The sequence below is a fragment of the Petromyzon marinus genome, chromosome 25 (assembly GCF_048934315.1).
Source record: "Petromyzon marinus isolate PM22_M1 ecotype Great Lakes invasive population chromosome 25, UKy_Petmar_22M1.pri1.0, whole genome shotgun sequence".
NCBI classification, from domain to species: domain Eukaryota; kingdom Metazoa; phylum Chordata; class Hyperoartia; order Petromyzontiformes; family Petromyzontidae; genus Petromyzon; species Petromyzon marinus.
Window position 1 is genome coordinate 11,997,765 of NC_133691.1, and position 8,662 is coordinate 12,006,426.

Consider the following 8,662-nt stretch of genomic DNA (forward strand, 5'->3'; position numbering starts at 1 on the left):
TGGCAAGTTACTCGGTAACTCGCTCACTCATTCATTTGGCAAGTTACTCGGTAACTCGCCCACTCATTCATCTGGCAAGTTACTCGGTAACTCACCCACTCATTAATTTGGCAAGTTACTCGGTAACTCACCACTCATTAATTTGGCAAGTTACTCGGTAACTCACCCACTCATTCATCTGGCAAGTTACTCGGTAACTCACCCACTCATTCATTTGGCAAGTCACTCGGTAACTCGCCCACTCATTCATTTGGCAAGTTACTCGGTAACTCACCAAACTCATTCATTTGGCAAGTTACTCGGTAACTCACCAAACTCATTCATTTGGCAAGTCGCTCAGTAACTCACCCACTCATTCATTTGGCAAGTTACTCGGTAACTCGCTCATTCATTTGGCAAGTTACTCTATCGCCCACTCATTCATTTGGCAAGTCACTCGGTAACTCACTCATTCATTCATTTGGCAAGTTACTCGGTAACTCACCCACTCATTCATTTGTAAGTCACTCGGTAACTCACCCACTCATTCATTTGGCAAGTTACATGGTAACTCACCCACTCATTCATTTGGCAAGTTACTCGGTAACTCGCTCACTCATTCATTTGGCAAGTTACTCGGTAATTCGCCCACTCATTCATCTGGCAAGTTACTCGGTAACTCACCCACTCATTCATTTGGCAAGTTACTCGGTAACTCACCACTCACTCATTTGGCAAGTTACTCGGTAACTCACCCACTCATTCATCTGGCAAGTTACTCGGTAACTCACCCACTCATTCATTTGGCAAGTTACTCGGTAACTCGCTCATTCATTTGGCAAGTTACTCGGTAACTCAGCCACTCATTCATTTGGCAAGTTACTCGGTAACTCACCCACTCATTCATCTGGCAAGTTACTCGGTAACTTACCCACTCAATCATTTGGCAAGTTACTCGGTAACTCGCTCATTCATTTGGCAAGTTACTCGGTAACTCAGCCACTCATTCATTTGGCAAGTTACTCGGTAACTCACCCACTCATTCATTTGGCAAGTTACTCGGTAACTCGCCCACTCATTCATTTGGCAAGTCACTCGGTAACTCACCCACTCATTCATTTGGCAAGTCACTCGGTAACTCACCCACTCATTCATTTGGCAAGTCACTCGGTAACTCGCCCACTCATTCATTTGGCAAGTTACTCGCTAACTCACCAAACTCATTCATTTGGCAAGTTACTCGGTAACTCACCAAACTCATTCATTGGGCAAGTCACTCGGTAACTCACCCACTCATTCATTTGGCAAGTTACTCGGTAACTCACCAAACTCATTCATTTGGCAAGTTACTCGGTAACTCGCCCACTCATTCATCTGGCAAGTTACTCGGTAACTCACCCACTCATTCATTTGGCAAGTTACTCGGTAACTCACCACTCACTCATTTGGCAAGTTACTCGGTAACTCACCCACTCATTCATCTGGCAAGTTACTCGGTAACTCACCCACTCATTCATTTGGCAAGTTACTCGGTAACTCGCTCATTCATTTGGCAAGTTACTCGGTAACTCAGCCACTCATTCATTTGGCAAGTTACTCGGTAACTCACCCACTCATTCATCTGGCAAGTTACTCGGTAACTCACCCACTCATTCATTTGGCAAGTTACTCGGTAACTCGCTCATTCATTTGGCAAGTTACTCGGTAACTCAGCCACTCATTCATTTGGCAAGTTACTCGGTAACTCACCCACTCATTCATTTGGCAAGTTACTCGGTAACTCGCCCACTCATTCATTTGGCAAGTCACTCGGTAACTCACCCACTCATTCATTTGGCAAGTTACTCGGTAACTCACCACTCATTCATTTGGCAAGTCACTCGGTAACTCGCCCACTCATTCATTTGGCAAGTTACTCGCTAACTCACCAAACTCATTCATTTGGCAAGTTACTCGGTAACTCACCAAACTCATTCATTGGGCAAGTCACTCGGTAACTCACCCACTCATTCATTTGGCAAGTTACTCGGTAACTCACCAAACTCATTCATTTGGCAAGTTACTCAGTAACTTACCCACTCATTCATTTGGCAAGTCACTCGGTAACTCACCCACTCATTCATTTGGCAAGTTACTCGGTAACTCACCCACTCATTCATTTGGCACGTTACTCAGTAACTCACCCACTCATTCATTTGGCAAGTTACTCGGTAACTCGCTCATTCATTTGGCAAGTTACTCTATCGCCCACTCATTCATTTGGCAAGTCACTCGGTAACTCACTCATTCATTCATTTGGCAAGTTACTCGGTAACTCACCCACTCATTCATTTGTAAGTCACTCGGTAACTCACCCACTCATTCATTTGGCAAGTTACTCGGTAACTCGCTCACTCATTCATTTGGCAAGTTACTCGGTAACTCACCCACTCATTAATTTGGCAAGTTACTCGGTAACTCACCACTCATTAATTTGGCAAGTTACTCGGTAACTCACCCACTCATTCATCTGGCAAGTTACTCGGTAACTCACCCACTCATTCATTTGGCAAGTCACTCGGTAACTCGCCCACTCATTCATTTGGCAAGTTACTCGGTAACTCACCCACTCATTCATTTGTAAGTCACTCGGTAACTCACCCACTCATTCATTTGGCAGGTTACTCGGTAACTCACCCACTCATTCATTTGGCAAGTCACTCGGTAACTCGCCCACTCATTCATTTGGCAAGTTACTCGGTAACTCACCAAACTCATTCATTTGGCAAGTTACTCGGTAACTCACCAAACTCATTCATTAGGCAAGTTACTCAGTAACTCATCCACTCATTCATTTGGCAAGTTACTCGGTAACTCGCTCATTCATTTGGCAAGTTACTCTATCGCCCACTCATTCATTTGGCAAGTCACTCGGTAACTCACTCATTCATTCATTTGGCAAGTTACTCGGTAACTCACCCACTCATTCATTTGTAAGTCACTCGGTAACTCACCCACTCATTCATTTGGCAAGTTACTCGGTAACTCGCTCAATCATTCATTTGGCAAGTTACTCGGTAACTCGCCCACTCATTCATCTGGCAAGTTACTCGGTAACTCACCCACTCATTAATTTGGCAAGTTACTCGGTAACTCACCACTCATTAATTTGGCAAGTTACTCGGTAACTCACCCACTCATTCATCTGGCAAGTTACTCGGTAACTCACCCACTCATTCATTTGGCAAGTCACTCGGTAACTCGCCCACTCATTAATTTGGCAAGTTACTCGGTAACTCACCAAACTCATTCATTTGGCAAGTTACTCGGTAACTCACCAAACTCATTCATTTGGCAAGTCGCTCAGTAACTCACCCACTCATTCATTTGGCAAGTTACTCGGTAACTCGCTCATTCATTTGGCAAGTTACTCTATCGCCCACTCATTCATTTGGCAAGTCACTCGGTAACTCACTCATTCATTCATTTGGCAAGTTACTCGGTAACTCACCCACTCATTCATTTGTAAGTCACTCGGTAACTCACCCACTCATTCATTTGGCAAGTTACATGGTAACTCACCCACTCATTCATTTGGCAAGTTACTCGGTAACTCGCTCACTCATTCATTTGGCAAGTTACTCGGTAACTCGCCCACTCATTCATCTGGCAAGTTACTCGGTAACTCACCCACTCATTCATTTGGCAAGTTACTCGGTAACTCACCACTCACTCATTTGGCAAGTTACTCGGTAACTCACCCACTCATTCATCTGGCAAGTTACTCGGTAACTCACCCACTCATTCATTTGGCAAGTTACTCGGTAACTCGCTCATTCATTTGGCAAGTTACTCGGTAACTCAGCCACTCATTCATTTGGCAAGTTACTCGGTAACTCACCCACTCATTCATCTGGCAAGTTACTCGGTAACTCACCCACTCATTCATTTGGCAAGTTACTCGGTAACTCGCTCATTCATTTGGCAAGTTACTCGGTAACTCAGCCACTCATTCATTTGGCAAGTTACTCGGTAACTCACCCACTCATTCATTTGGCAAGTTACTCGGTAACTCGCCCACTCATTCATTTGGCAAGTCACTCGGTAACTCACCCACTCATTCATTTGGCAAGTCACTCGGTAACTCACCCACTCATTCATTTGGCAAGTTACTCGCTAACGCATCCACTCATTCATTTGGCAAGTTACTCAGTAACTCACCCACTCATTCATCTGGCAAGTCACTCAGTAACTCACCCACTCATTCATTTGGCAAGTTACTCGGTAACTCACCAAACTCATTCATTTGGCAAGTTACTCGGTAACTCACCCACTCATTAATTTGGCAAGTCACTCGGTAACTCACCCACTCATTCATTTGGCAAGTTACTCGCTAACTCATCGACTCATTCATTTGGCAAGTCACTCAGTAACTCACCTATCTATCCACTCAGGCAGTGGTACGCAGACCCCTGGGGTACGTGAGGTGATTTTTAAATGTATGAAGTTTTATCATAACTGCAAGTCTTTGGGTGAATAATCAAGTGCGAATCTGCCAATATAAAGTAACTATGATAACATTGAAATCCATGTGGTAACCTAGAACCATATAAAAGATCTTTATAAATGCATTGATCATCAACAATGCAGTTTCCAAGAGTAAACCAGCGAGCGTGAACAAATTATCTTAGGCGTGCAGATTGTCCGTTGGTTTTTTTCCGTGTTATTCGCTCGCAGTCCTTAAGCTCGTCAGGGATTACCTCACAACATGGAAAGTTTGGTTAAAACATTGATGTTCATTGTTCGTACATTTATTTCTCATAACCATGCTGGGTCAGGCAACAAGCAAAATTAAGCAACGGGGGCACAGAGTAGCCAAAGCCAAATATTGAAATCCACAGCGCTAGGGTAGCTGGAGAGGCAGTTGGCATGCGTACCCGGGTTCGTTGTTACCCAGCCAAGTCGCTATAATAAAGACTTTACTTGTTTAACTAGCACCCGTGTACCATTGTATCATTACCGAGAAACCATCCTTATATCGCAATTTGTCATGTTTAAATAAGGCGAAATTTACAAATACACGGTCCTCTGACAGATGCGGCCACAGGCCAAATAGGTCAGGCACATTGAACGTAATCAGCTCAACATATGAGTGTAAAGATCGTCGGTATTAAATCATTGTAATTATCCATCAAGAATGGGCACTTGAAAGTGGTTTCCCACTGATGTCAGTGAGTGGTGGTGGTGGTGGTGGTGTTGATGTGTACTCTCTAACACTCAAACGAACTACCCCAGACACCCAAACAAACCAGTGGCACTGCTGCTGTGAACTGTAGCACGTACACCAAGCCCTAAAGAAGAATGGATATTCAGACTAGACAATCCGTAAAGCTATCGCCCCAACCGTTGGGATAGAACCATCCGAGGAGCCAATCAAAACCATCACCTTGCCATACATAACAGGGGTCACCAAAAGATTTCCAAAATCATGAGCAAACACCAGATCCAGGTACGATTCTACACAGTACATAAATTCTAGATTTGAAGCTTTCGTGACTGCAAGGATCCATACTCTTTGGTTCTATTCGGTAAAGTCACGTAGGTAAAAAAATAAAACAACAAAAATCACGACGTTTCGACCACAACACAAGCGGCCTTCATCAGGTGAAGGGACCAGCCTGTCTCGAAGACTGCGCTCCAGCGCAGTCTTCGAGACACCTACGTGACTTTACCGAATAGAACCAAAGAGTACAATACATAAAATTCGTGATTTGATCTCATCTGTGAAGGATGTGATCCCTGACATGCAATACCCCGGTGTCTACAAACTAAGCTGTGTCTGTGGCAGCAGTTACATTGGGGATACTAAGCGACATTTCTCGGACTGGGTTCGTGAACATAAGGCAGATCTGAAACACGGTAGGACCAATACCTCAGCCGTGGCTGATCATTATTTTAACGCTGTGGGCACACACGAAATTAATTTTGCTAAGACGAAGGTACTCTGCAAACCCACTGGCTAGCAACAAAGATTCGTTCATGAAGCCATCCAGATATCTAAACACAGACACAATTTCCACGGAGAAGATGGGTACAAACTGAGCAATCATTGGAAGGACGTCATTAACCAGTTTATGTCATAACTGGCTCTGTTGTTCCCTTCCTACCTACCTATGTTAGCAGTTATTTTCGACTCTCTGAGTTACATTCACTAACACAGCCACCGTTAGCTGTGTTAGTAAATAAAACAACAAAAACAACACCAACAAAAATAACATCAACAACACCACCAACAACATCAACAACACCATCACCAACAACACCATCAACAACAACTATAGCGGAGTGGACTTGCCGAAGACCGGTACCAGCATTGTCAAGATCGGCCTCTAAGCTTAGTTCTTTAGTACAGTATTGTTATAGATGTGTAGTGCGCTATACCACTCCACATGCGGTGTCCTCCTCTCGGCGTGTCTGTGTGTGGTGTGCGGCGCACACACTCGGTCGGAGACGAGGTAGTTTCAGGAGGCACCGTCTCCCTCTGTGTCTTTATTATCCCGTCACACCAACTCCGGCCTCTCTCGACCACGCTGCCGTACAGCCCGGCCTAGACACGACCCTGACCGCGTCGCACCGACGGCGTCGACCGAGACAGCCAACTACTGTCCGGCCGCGCAATGATCGAGCGAAGGCGGCAGCGACAAAGGCGGCGATGACGACGACGGCGAGGACGAGACGAGTCCACTCCCAGAACCGGCAGCCCGGAGCTCTCGCTCTCCGCTGCTTTTATTCTACTCGGCGCGGCCTGGCTCCGCCCTGGCCGCGCCTCCCTTCTCGAACCCACCAGAGGGTTCCAGGGGCCCGGGACCCTCTAGTCGACGGCGTGTGCGCAAATTGTCCACCGCAGTTGCCGCTGCTGGACAGCGGTGGGCGCTGTGTCACTCCACATGTTATCATTCTATAAGTTTTACCCCCCCCCTTTTAAATTAAAAGTGTTAATGTATACGTGGGTTTGTAGAAATGTGTTTGTTATTTTACTTATTATATTAGTTTAACACTAAACAGGTTTTTTTTTTACTTTTTAGTTCTTAACGAGTTTTGAAAAGAGTATTTTTTCATTCTGTTTTTAACGGGTATTTTCATCCGTTTTTTGTTAATTAGCAGACGTGTTTTGTGTTCGTATTTTTGTCATTGTATATCTGTTTTTGTATTTGTGTGTTTGTATGTTCACGTGTGTGCTAGGTGCGTGTCATTTAATGAAGAGTATTGTACAATGATGTACTGTAAAGTGGGATGTTGATGGGTGAAGTACAACGTGTCTTATAGTGGGAGTAGTGTTTGATAAATATTGCAGCCTGTGATGCAATTTGGTGTGTGTGTGTGTGTGTCGCCATGTGTCGTTAGTGTACTGTGTGATCGAGAGCGCAGTGCCCCTTTGGCATCACCGTCGATGCACGGCGGTGCCCTGCGCCACCCGCTCTAGGGAGCCGAGTTCCCCTCCGTGCGTCTCCAGCACCCCAGCTGCTCAGCTGCCTCAGCCACCGCTCTGGGAGTTCGCTCTGTGAAGACACCGTGCAGTGGCCATGGGCTTCTTGCTCGAGAGGTCCTCCCCCATCTGATATTGGGTTCACGAATTGATTCAAAACTGAAGTTCCAACCACGTATTAATCACATCTCACTGAAAATCAAATCAAAGATAGGGTTTTATATAGACACAAACGTTTATTTTCCATTCGATTACACTTGCAAATTGTTCAAGCTATTATTCTACCACTATTGTTGGTTCTTTTATTTTATTGGTTTATTTTTATTATTTTATTATTTCCCTTCTACGTGACTTTACCGAAAGAACCAAGAATATGAATCCCTGCAGTCACGAAAGCTTTAAATCGATATTCTACCACTGTTTGACTACTGTGATGCTTACAGATCAGCTACTAATGAATCACTAAACAGACTAAACCCGATTATTAATTCTCCTCTTCGATTTGCACCATACACGACACCCCATTGTGACCTCCACTTAAAATCCAATCGCATATCACTGAATGCAAAGAAGAAATCTACATTGGGCCTTGTTCATCCATCAAATCCTTCTTGGCAATTTTGCACTATACTCAGATAATCTACAATACCCATTGTCAAACCCAAGACGTCCATCAAATTGCTGTTTAACTTTGTGAAGAACACGAATTGGAATAGGTGACGACGCCCTTACCATTGCAGCACAGACGTTTTGAAACGACCTTGTTTCCTCCCCATAACATAAAACAAATTCCGAAGCAGCGTACTGCTGGATACAGCCACATTTGCCAATGTGATTTGTACATACGATTCGCAACAACGTATCGATAGCTCAATTTGATCGAGGGACTGTTTTAATTATTTTTTTAAAGCTTGGGAATCGATGTACAAACAAATGCACTTTGGGCCGAGATACTTTATGTATGATTTAAGGGGCACCACGGTGGTATGCTGTTATCTTCCTGGTCTGGTATGCAGGCAGGAAGGAGGTCAAAAGTTCAATCCCGACCCTGACGCCTCTATATTTGGAGTTTGCATGTTCTTCCCGTGGTTGCGTGGATTTTTTTTTTCTGTGGGTTTTCCCTCTACATTTAGAAATATTCGTTTAGATTATTTGTTATTTTGCTGCTATACATTTCCACGTAAGCCACTTCGTTGAGCTATCATTTATGGGCAGGTC